Below are 11,164 nucleotides of genomic sequence, written 5' to 3'. Positions count from 1 at the left end.
CCCCCCTTCAAGAAAACCCTTTTACTGGAATTAAGGTGAAAGAAAGTATAGTTTCCCTCAAATAATCAGCTGTAGAAAGTAGATTCCCAAGCCCACAGTATTTGTATTTCAATGCACATTCGATCTGTAAACACAAACTGGGCAAAAATAAGTAAAGAATTTCAGAATTCTGCTGCCACAGATTCACCCAGGAGGTGGGGGGGAAGGACTCCTCAGGCAGGTGCAGAGAGTGCCTGGGAAAGCTGGTGTCTAGAAACAAGAAACACATCACTTGGCAGCTTTCTGTATTTCTGTCCTCAGGGTCTATCGACTGTGAAAATTTCCTCCACTGCTTTGACATTTACCTTACTATATAAACAGAAATATTCAGGTTCCTGTCTTCACTCCCTGAGTCATTCAAACCCATAGAGGGAAGGAAAAACCCCTGCCTGATGCTGGGTAGCTTAGGAAAGTCATCTGCTGGGGAGGATTAGGTTGGATCTCAGGGAAAGGTTCTTCCCCCAGAGGGTGGTTGGCACTGCCCAGGCTCCCCAGGGCAGTGGGCACAGCCCCAAGGCTGCCAGAGCTCCAGGAGGGTTTGGACAAGGCTCTGAGGGACAGGGTGGGATTGTTGGGGTGTCTGTGCAGGGCCAGGAGCTGCACTGGATGATCCTTGTGGGGCCCTTCCAACTCTGGATGGTCTATGATTCTATGATCTGTCATTGCCTGCTTTATGTGCTGTAGGAAGGGGACGGATTTCACTGGGTTTGGTTCCTGTTTGTGCTGTGTAGCCCTGTCTTAAATTTGAGTTGTTAAAGTCACAGTTCTAAGAACCGAGTGGGAGCCAAATCCTGGCAAAGATTGAATGTGGGTAATAGAGCAAAGAGGTACCTATAGACAGGAATGTACAAAAGAGGGGAGGGTGGAGGTGGAAGGCAGCAGAACTGGGGGGGTCAGTGGGGAGCTACAAGCCCAAGGAGCTGCAGCAGGAGTTGAAGGGACAGAGGTGGAAAGGTCTGCACCAGGCCCAGGCAGCCAGCAGCTGTAAACCCAGCTGTCACCACTCCTTTGGAGTTGGATCCAGATGTTGGTCCCCGTGTTCCCAAACTGGTGGCAGGACTTCTCAAGGGAAGTCCTGCCAGGGCTCCTTAGGGAAAATGGCAAATGGCTCACGGAGGTTTTTCCCCGTGACTTTCATTCAGTCAGGATTTCAAACAGTCCTTTCTTACTTGTGCCTCCTGTAATCTGTTGCTGCTATTTCTCTTTGTAGCAGATCACCACTGAGAGAAACTGGAGCAAATCTTGTGTGAGATTTCCTCTCTCATATGGTGAATTCCTCTGCTTCATATGTTGGTTGGGTGGTTGATGAAGAACACCAGGAGTTAGAAAAGCAATTACATCCAGCACAGGCACTCACAGCTGGTATCACAGCTCTGTGTTCACAGTGATGGTTGCAGTACTGCTGGGAAGCCATAACATTTACAGTTTCCAGTCATGTTAAGCCCTTCCCAGTTAAAGCCACAATGTTTTTTGTCTTCACAGTTAAACCCCCAAATCTGGGCTTTAAAGTAAGCGTGTGCCCCTAGTCGGGGCAGTCACACTGTGTATGACAAGAAAATGTAATTGCATGGGTTCATGTGAGGCTCATCTGCTTCAATTATCTCTGCTCTGGGGTAATTACCACCTTCTCTAGGATCTTTCCATACTCCCTGCTTCTGCCACCCACATTTAACGTGGACAGCTGGATTTCTCAGTCTCAGCTGTGCTCGGCTCCCACCTCACATGCTGTCAACTGGCTGCTCCACAAGTGAAAATGGGATGAAATCTCTGCAGTGTATTAAATTGCTGTTAGCAGGTAGCTCCAAACTGGACTGTGTAGGCAGGTAAAAGGCAAGGGAATTTCACACTTCACAGATTGCCATGAAAAAAGGTTGGTGACATTCAACAGGTGAGCACAAATGCTTAAAAGAGCATGGTGGCAACCTCCAAAGCCCCATCCAATGTGGCCTTGGACACTTGCAGGGATGGGGCAGCCACAGCTTCTCTGGGCAACCTGTGCCAGGGCCTCCCACCCTCACAGGGAAGAGTTTTTCCCTAATACCCAATCTAAATCTCCTCTCTGGCAGTTTGAAGCCATTCCCCCTTGTCCCGTCACCACATGCCACAAGAAAGGGCAGCACCAGGACGTTGCACAAAGCCCAGGGAAGGGTGGCTGCAAACCTCCAGGTTTTCTGCTTCAGCTTTGTCTGGAGGAGCATATGGATATCTGAACCCTGCACCATTAAATTAGTGCAACCCTTCGGCCTGGGAGGGAGGGATTTGTTCACACAGACAAGTGAGTTATTAATACAATTTGCAAGAGGTAACCTCACTGAATCACTCACAGCTGCTTCCTTCCCTGGATGTAGGGCTGCAACTGCAGGGAGGTTAATACAGAGCATCCATCACTTCCATTAATAGATGGCAGCGCTGTTTGCATCCCTTGGGTGGCCTGCCTTTAATTATTTTTTAAGGTGGCCTCTGCAAATTTCTTTGCAGTGAAAGCTGAGGTGGAGGATGGAGGTCAGCTCTGTGGACTGAGTGATTAAACCCGCTCATCACACCTTCTGTAGCACAAAAGGTAAGTAATACATTGTAGCAGAATGAATAAATAGATAGAAAAACTGTGCTGGTCCAGCCTGTATTTATGAGGAAGCAGATTTCAAATGGACCTTCTATATTTTTTAAATTTTTTTTGGTGGATAGAGGGGAAGAGCAGGTTTTTTTCTCTTTCCAAAATACAGCAGGAACACTGAGCTGCCTCTTGTGACTCCAAATCCTACATGCACCAAGGATGGAGAGAAAATCACTACTGTAGGTGTCCCTTGTTACTGCCCTGTTAGTGGTCAGAACTGCCCTCAATACTTCAGTTTAATAATATAGTTTATAGTGCATGTTATGTTTTTTAAAGGGTGTCTGTTACCTGAGAATGAAATTACACTTTATCTGTCCTCTGGGCATCCTGTTGAGTCCTCAAGATTTACACCACATGCAGATGAAACTCAGAAAGTGTCTGGGGTTTACCAGAATATCACACCTTACCTCACATGTATCACAGCAATATTAACTTGCAACAGTCCATCAAGAACAAATATTTCTTTCTTATGTGCTCCTCTGACCAAGGGGGAAATGGTTCATGTGAAGCCTCTGTGTGCACAGATACATGGGAAAAGGCAAAAAAAAGCATTAAAAGTAGCACTCAAATAAATTCCCTCTGCATGCAGAAACCTTATGAATAGTATATAGACAATGGTAGCAGGAACAGGACCCCAGGCCCAGACAGAAGGAGATTTGGGCCTGGGGGTGAAGCACTGAAGGTCAAACTCCAGTTTTGGTGGTGAATCTGGCCCCTGTTGTCACTGATTTACAGCTCTTCTGTATCTGCTTTACAGTGGCCAGTGAGATTTAACTGGATCCACTCCATTGTAAATGATGGTCATGCCAAGGATGAAAAGCAGTGGATGACTTCAGATTTATTCTTGACTGACTTTTTCTGACACCCAGAGGACTCAGGGCTGTTTGCCCTCATCACCAGCAGTGTACCTGCCCAGCTTGGTGCCTGTCACACAGCCATGGGCCAGGTCTGCAGCTCCACACTGGACTGTGGAGGTCCTTCCATCATCATCTGGAAATCCAGGAGAATGTGGCGTGTATGAAGACATCCTGGACAGTCCTGTGAACCCAGCAAACCCCTGCCTGGTGTCACCAGCACATCACTGCTGTGCCCAAAGCTGGGGTGCTGAAGGCATCTACTGGTACAGGTGAGTGAGGTATCTCTGCCTTTAGTCTCTCTGTCTCTCTGTAGACACATAAAAATGCTTTGTGAGAGAGATATATGGCTGACAGATATTCAGTGAGAAGTTTGCAGTACTTTCACCCCATGTTGCACTAAAAATATAACCCCTGACATTGCACTGGGAGCTACTTAAGCTTTTAGGGCTGGACCTCTGGTTGTCTCCTGGTGTGTTTTTTTGGCTGATGTGGTTTAGGGTGTCATGAAGTGTTAGAAAACTTGTTTGCACAGTATGTGCCTAATCCACTGCTCTGATCATCCCAACTCACCAGCTACTCCTATGCCACTAAATAACATCCAACCTCAAGTGAGCACGAGCTGCTCGGGGGTCATTAAAATTCCTTCTCAGTCCTGATCATTAAACAAACCATACAAGAGGCAGACTCCATACCTGGGAAAAGTGGCATGTTAATGGAGATGCTCCCAGCATAATTGCTGTCATCCATCACCCCCGTCCTGCTGCTATTGACAAAGTGCAGCTAAATATTTAAATAAGCCATTTTTCTTCACAAGCCCAAGGATTAGATGCAGCCAAATTTCTCAGTCTAGTCAGCAAACGATACAAATCCAGGGATTAAACGGGATTTGCTGGAGTGAATGAGAGCTGCTTCTGCATTAGGCTTTATGAAAAAATATTCTTTGCTGCCAAGACCGTTGCTTGGGGCAAGAAGGGGAGGAGAGACAATTCTCCTTCTTATTGAAAGCAAGCAAAATAGAATTAGTTCCTCCTTACTCGACACTCTTGATTTACTTTGAGGGTGTAGCTGAAGGAAAATGTGGCTTTCCCAAGCTCCATTAGACACCTACACTTCTTCTGAAAGCAAAACATTGGAAATGAAGATGTAGGTGTTGCAAGGCTCTGTGCATCTGTTTTGCTTCAGGGTCAGTTCCTTGGAAGGCTTGCCAGGTTGCTCTCGGTAAAATAGAGGAGAAATGCTTGTTGAAGTCATTTTTACTTGGATACACGTTGCTATGCTGCAGCTTTCCCACATTTGGAGATAGGTATATTGAATTTATTGGGTAAGATAGGAGGTTCTCATTGAAGCACAACAGGTACTTGTGGAGGGAGACAAGAAGGATTTACAAACACAAGGACTTGCTGGGGCTGGTTGGGAATTTTTTGAACTAAATTCCATTTCATTTGGAATGCCTCAGCTCATGAAAAGTGAATGAAGTCATCCACAGCAAAAATTGGTATTGATTCATTTTTGTTTTAATAATCCAAATATAAATTTCTAAGCTATGGTTATCACCTTTTTTTCCCAGCATAAAATAACTTGGTTTTATTCATTAAATGTAATAATATTATGGTTAAAAAAGCAAAACAAACCAGAGGAACAGAGTGAACTGAGCTAATTCCAACTAAATTGAACTGAAGTGGTTGAAAAGACCCAAATCAAGAAAGTTGAAGGTCTCAGATTTTCAAAACTGCTTTGAGTTTAAAGCTTTATGTTGACCATAATGCTGATATCTCCCATCATTCTTCATGGGATAGGAAAAATCAGTCCCTGGCCCTTCTTAGTGGTCACCTCAGTTTGGCAGCCAGCAGGAGTGATTTGTGAGTTATTTTTTCTGGAAGTGTGAAATCTCTTTAAACCTTTTTTTTTTTTCCTGATGGCTGAGTGTTGGTGAGGGGAGGAAGAAGAGACTTGTCTTTGCAGAGACAGCAGAAAAGTTTGCCTGTCTTAGCACTTCGCAGGACATGCCCTGGATTTGCTGGTCTGACTGGTTTGGAAGCCACACAAAAGCCTTGTCCACTCACTTTAGGTGAGTTGTGAATATCAAGAATTGCAATAAATGAGCTGACCAGAGCTATTCAGTTTGTTCAGTATTTGGGAAGACTTCTTCCTCCCCGTATGTTATTTCTCTTTGCATATTCACAACAATTTCCTGCAGAATCTGAACTCAGATAACATCTGAACAGGACTCTTTTCAAGGCTCAAAATATTACTCCTCTCACTGGAACATCTGTCCAAGGATTGCTCGTGCTTGCCTTGTCAGATCAGATGTTACATCCTTTTCCCCCTTGAATCAATCAATGTCAGCAATCCAAACCTCGTGCCCATCTCTGGGGAAAGAGAAGCTTTTACAAATCACGGAGAAAAAAAATTAAAATGGTAAGATAAATGTTTTTCAGCTCAGGCTTGCAAGGGACTATGGAGTGAATATCTTCCCCTAAGTTATGAGAAATAAAAGTGTCCTACCCTTACGATACAGAGAGCAGGTTTTGGTGGAAATTAAGTAGATTATACATTATGACTTTATTGAAATTCTACTAAGATGTCCAAAAACCTACAAGCTTGTTGCATTGCAAGTGAATTCGGTGTGTTTCATCTTTGTGAAGCAGTGATACATAAATGTCAGCTTTATTGAACATCTCTACCGCCTGGCTATCCAAACAGTATTAATTAACTCCTCAAATCCTGTTCCAGCATGCATTTGAACTCATTTTCAAACTTGCACTAGAGCAGTTCCTGGAGAAATCCGGGCTCGAAATACGGTGCACATTTTTAGCAGGGAGTAATTAACCACTGAAATAAATTACCCAAGGGCAAGGTGGCTTCTCCATCGTTTGAGGTCCTTAGCTTGAGGCGAAATGTCTTTGTGAAAGATGTGTGTGGCTCCAACAGCAGTTACCAGTTTGAGGCTGTGCTTGTAGGACATGTTGTGTATTTACAGCTTTGTCCAGCGGGGTCTGTGGGAGAGTTATCCCTCTTCTGCACACCAGCTATAGGAATTACAGCAGCTCTCCTGCTGGCTGGGAGCAGGACCCAACACTTTTCCACTTCTCTGGAATATTCTTAGGAAGAATATCCTTCCCTGTGAGGGTGATGAGGCCCTGGCACAGGTTACCCAGAGAAACTGTGGCTGCCCCATCCCTGCAAGTGTCCAAGGCCAGGTTGGACAGGGCTTGGAGCAACCTGGGCTGTGGAATATGTCCCTGCCCATGGCAGGGGGTTGGAACTGGATGAGCTTTAAGGTCCCTTCCAACCTGAACCATTCCATGATCCCATGATTCTTAGAATGTGCTACCCAGAGTGAAAACAGCTGAGCTTGCTTTGTTCACTGTATTTCTCATCAGAGCTGAGCAGAACACGAAAATCTGTTGAATGGCACCAAAACTGAAAATGTTTCAGAAACACCTTAAGCAGTTTTTTTTTTTAAGAGCTCTTATTTTGACTGAAGGAAGTCTGGCAAACCTCACTGGGGGTTAACCTGGAAAAGCTGTGAATCAGTAAAAATAAAAACTACTTTGGATTTCACCTTCAGGAAGTAATGGAATTTCACCTAAAAATGTGCATCTGGAGAGGGATCAGAAACCCTTCCTCATGTGGTATCTGTCAGATGAAGCCCTGTTTCTACCCATCTGGGTGAAAAGGCCTTGTTCACACAGGCCAGGGAACTGGAAGGAAAGAAATAGGTAAAAGCAGCAGTAAAGGGAGGTGTGTGGGGCAACTTTTGGGTGCTCAGCCTCTCATGGGGACTGCAGAAACCTCCTAAAACCAAGTGTGTGGGGCAGCAGCAGGCGGGAGGCAGCTCGTGTGATCCCCACTGTGGTTGCTGTCACATAAGCCTGTCTCAGCCTGGCTGAAAGCTGGTGGATAATGTGATTAAACAATATAAACATTTTGTCACAGTAATGAATCCTGGCATCCATCTTTCTGATATGATTAAATCAGTCTGGAGACAAATTCTTCAGTTCTGACACTGGGTCACTGCACAAGCTGGGTTTGGTTCTTTGTTTATTTTTATTTAAACACTGAGTTAAGCAAGTGCTACAGGCACCAATGGGGTCACTCTGGATTAATTTCTACCTTGGTAAACGGCAGGGACTGTCGAGCATTTTTGTTTGCTCAGCTGTGGAGCGTCTGCCTGGCAAAATGGGGCTGCTTTCTTTCTCCAAGAGGGCTCTCAGGCTGTGTGAACACACACATAGAACTGAGTGCTTCCCATTCCCTTGGTATTCCTCAACTCCACTCAGCAATAACACCATGCAAAGCCCTGTGGGAGTGGCTGCACAGGATTATGCCATAAGGCACACAGAATGCTGCCAAAGGGCCAAATAATTATTGTCATTGATGAAAAGTCCCTTTCGTGGCAGTTCAGGTACTTGCAGGTGAAAGAAGGCTTTGCAAATACACCATCAGCCATTCACAATTAACTTGGTTATTGATGGCACTCCATAAATATTTAAAAACACTGAAGGAGAAGTAATAAATGGTTGATTTGTTTTCTTGGCTGCAGCTGCTGCAGGCTTGTGCTGTTTGTATATAATTCTTTATTCCATTTAGCACCAATGGATATATCTTCTCTTGCCTCCCCCTCCTTTTAAACTTCTATCATCTCCTGAAACCTGTTTTCAGGTTCTTCCCTGGTCACTGCACTTGGCTGGAGGATCTGGGGTGATAAAAACAGAAACTCTTGGCTCTGCCATCCATGGGATGCCTGGCATGCATTGCCAATAACTAGTGCTCACATATTTACTTGCCCCTTCCCCAGACACCTGGTAAACCCAAAATCATCTGGTCTTTTCTGAGAAACTCATATGGGGCTTCCTTTCATTCATCATTAAGATCTGCAAATGGAATTTGCACTCCGGTGCAAGTCTCAAGGAGTCCAATATTTGAATTTTGTCTTAAACTGGTCCCTTCTTTCCCTTTGGTAGCCACTGTAATGAATCACAGGGCACAGATTGCAAGTTTGGCTACGGGTTTGAAAAGAGGAAAAAAAAGTAACTGTATGTTCAACAAGAAATTATAAGTTTGGTGCTGTTGAATCAGCAGGCACCACTGCTGCACAGCTTAAAAATAGCTGTCCTTGTTCCACGTCCTTTTTCACTTCCAGCAACAGTTTTTAGACTCTTCTAATCACTCAGTTTGATTTCCTGTGGGCTGGCAGGGGCATCGGCTATTGTAAAAAATAGTCTATTCAGTGGAATAGATCTCCACTGAAGGACAAGATTATTCTTCATTTCTCTTTAAAAAAGATCTCTGAGAAAGGGAAATGTTTGCTAAAATCCCCTTCAGACTTGCTGTATCTGTGTTTGTATTGGCTTATGGTGCACTTTCCCCTTCCTCCAGCCCTCGAGCCACTGAGGGCCCCGTGCACTAAAGGCTCCTCACCTTTGAGTCAGAAAGGAGAGATCAATAATAGCCATGAGCTCTCTGCTTTCAGCTTTCATGCACACCCACCCCTAACGCTGAGCTGCTCTTTGCTCTGCCTTCAGAGCCTCAGGAAAACTCGTGCCCCTTGTGCTGGATGAGCAGCAGGGAAAGCTTGGTGTGAGATACCTGTGACAGCTCTGGCTGCTCACACCTTTCCCAGGCTGCTGGTTCCTGGGAAGGTCTCAGCTGTTTGTGCAGTAAAATCTGTGGGGAGGAAACCTGCTAACAATTCTGGTTTTCCTAAGTAGTCTGAGCTCTAAACTGTGGTGGTTCATCACCTGCTGCCCACAGGCTCGATGTGGTGCAGGGAGAGCCCTGAGGTGCAGGGAGAGCCCTGAGGGCAGCAGAACGTCTCCCTGGCAAAGCAGTGGCATTCACATGGGTTGTAAAGTCCTAGAATCACAGAACCATTTAGGCTGGAAAAGCCCTGTCCAACCATTAACCCAGCACTGCCAAGGCCACCACTAACCCATGCCCCCAAGTGCCACATCTACGTATCTTCTAAAAATCGCCAGGCACTGTGATTCCACCGTTGTCCTGGGCAGTGTTTTCCAGTGCTTGACAAGTCTTTCTGTCAAGAAATTTTCCCTCATATCCAATCTAAACTTCCTCTGGTGCAACCTGAGGCCATTTCCCCTGGTCTTGTTGCTTGTTACCTGGGAGAAGAGGCCGATCCCCATCTGGCCTTTCAGGTGATTGTAGAGAGTGAGAAGGTCCCCTCTGAGCCTCCTTTTCTCCAGGCTGAGCCCCCCCAGCTCCCTCAGCTGCTCCTCATCAGACCTGTGCTCCAGACCCTTCCCCAGCTCCCTTCCCTTCTCTGGACACACTCCAGAACTTCAATGTCTTTCTTGCAGTGAGTGGCCCAAAACTGAGCCCAGGATGTGAGGTGTGACCTCACCAGCACCGAGGGAAGAGGGACAGTCACAACACTTGTAATCAAATACAGTCAGCTGGTGCACTCAGGAAGGAAAATTGCTGATGGAACAGAAAATTGCTAATGACACAGAATGGGAGATTTTTTCTTGGAACATGACAACTCTGGGATGGACTTGTGGCAACAGTCACAAAGGGAACTCTCAGCTCTGCAGAAGAAAGACAGCCCTGTGTGTGCATAGGAAGAATCAAGTGGAATTAGGAGAATAACCTCACCTCTGTCCTCAGGACTGAGTGATGGATGCTGGAGACTTGCACCCACTTCTGATACTGCCTCTTCAGGAGTGATGAGAAGATCTTACACAGACCTCAAAGGAAGGCAATGGAAATGACTCAGGGGATGGGAAACGAGTTACATGACCTGAAGCACTGAGAACTCCATTCATTATCTTATTAAAAGAAGGAGAGGAGATTTTATCATTGATTTTAAGAATGTCTACATGGAGAGGACTCTTGAGAGCCAAGGGCCTTTTGACCTTGCAAAACAGAGCCTAACGAGAGGGCTGGAAAATGAGTGTGGAGAAAAATACGAGAGCATTTCTGAGCAGAAAATCAGCGAGCAGAGCTGGCAGTGGGCTTGCAAGCAGATTGTGTATAATGAGATGCAGGACCTTAAAAGAAAAGAACTCCTATCCAATTTCAGTGAGAACCCTCTCTTTCTTGCCTGTTAGTGCTGGCAGGAGCCAAGATTGCTGGGATGCTGGTGCTGCCTTCAGAGTCCCTGAGCCACAGTCCCGCAGCACCATCCCTGTTCTGCTGCTTTATGGGCTCCTCTCAGAGGTCCATCCTCCCCAGGGCAAACAACCAAAAGCACAAAGGGGCCAGAACATTTGAACTCTGCCTCGGAGCCATTATTTGATGGTTTTTTTAACTTTAATTGAGCTGCAATCCCGGGCATTTTAAACGAATTCAGACTTCTCTCTATGTGATAGCAACAGCCATGGAAAAGAAACAGAAAACTATGCTCCCCTTTGGAGACTAGTTTTTTTCCCCAACTACTTAAGTGTAGGCATGAATGGAGGCACCAGGCAGGAATTTTACCATTTCCCTGGAAGGGGTTTTGTAAATAACATTAGCAGGTAGTAAATGATAGATGTGACTAGTTATCCACAAAGCCTCACTACAAAGTGGAAACACCATGTACTGACCTGTTGAAAGGAAACCAGGGGAAGAGAGAGAGACAAGGCACGTCTTTATTTAGTTTCAGTTCTTTGTTCTTTTCCCTTTTTTTCCACTGTTTCACTTTCCCAAGCAG

General features: G+C 45.4%; 1 long non-coding RNA gene across 1 annotated transcript in view; it reads left to right on the top strand.

The window, feature by feature from the left end:
• Positions 1 to 3,262: 3,262 nt before the first annotated feature.
• Positions 3,263 to 11,164, top strand: part of LOC135423856 (uncharacterized) — a 38,365-nt gene continuing 30,463 nt past the window's right edge. The window contains exon 1 of the long non-coding RNA XR_010434989.1: positions 3,263 to 3,779. This is a non-coding gene — a long non-coding RNA (uncharacterized LOC135423856). The remainder of the gene's footprint in view (positions 3,780 to 11,164) is intronic.

The sequence above is a fragment of the Pseudopipra pipra genome, chromosome 17 (genome assembly GCF_036250125.1).
Source record: "Pseudopipra pipra isolate bDixPip1 chromosome 17, bDixPip1.hap1, whole genome shotgun sequence".
NCBI lineage: Eukaryota > Metazoa > Chordata > Aves > Passeriformes > Pipridae > Pseudopipra > Pseudopipra pipra.
This window is presented reverse-complemented; position numbering and strand designations above follow the sequence as displayed.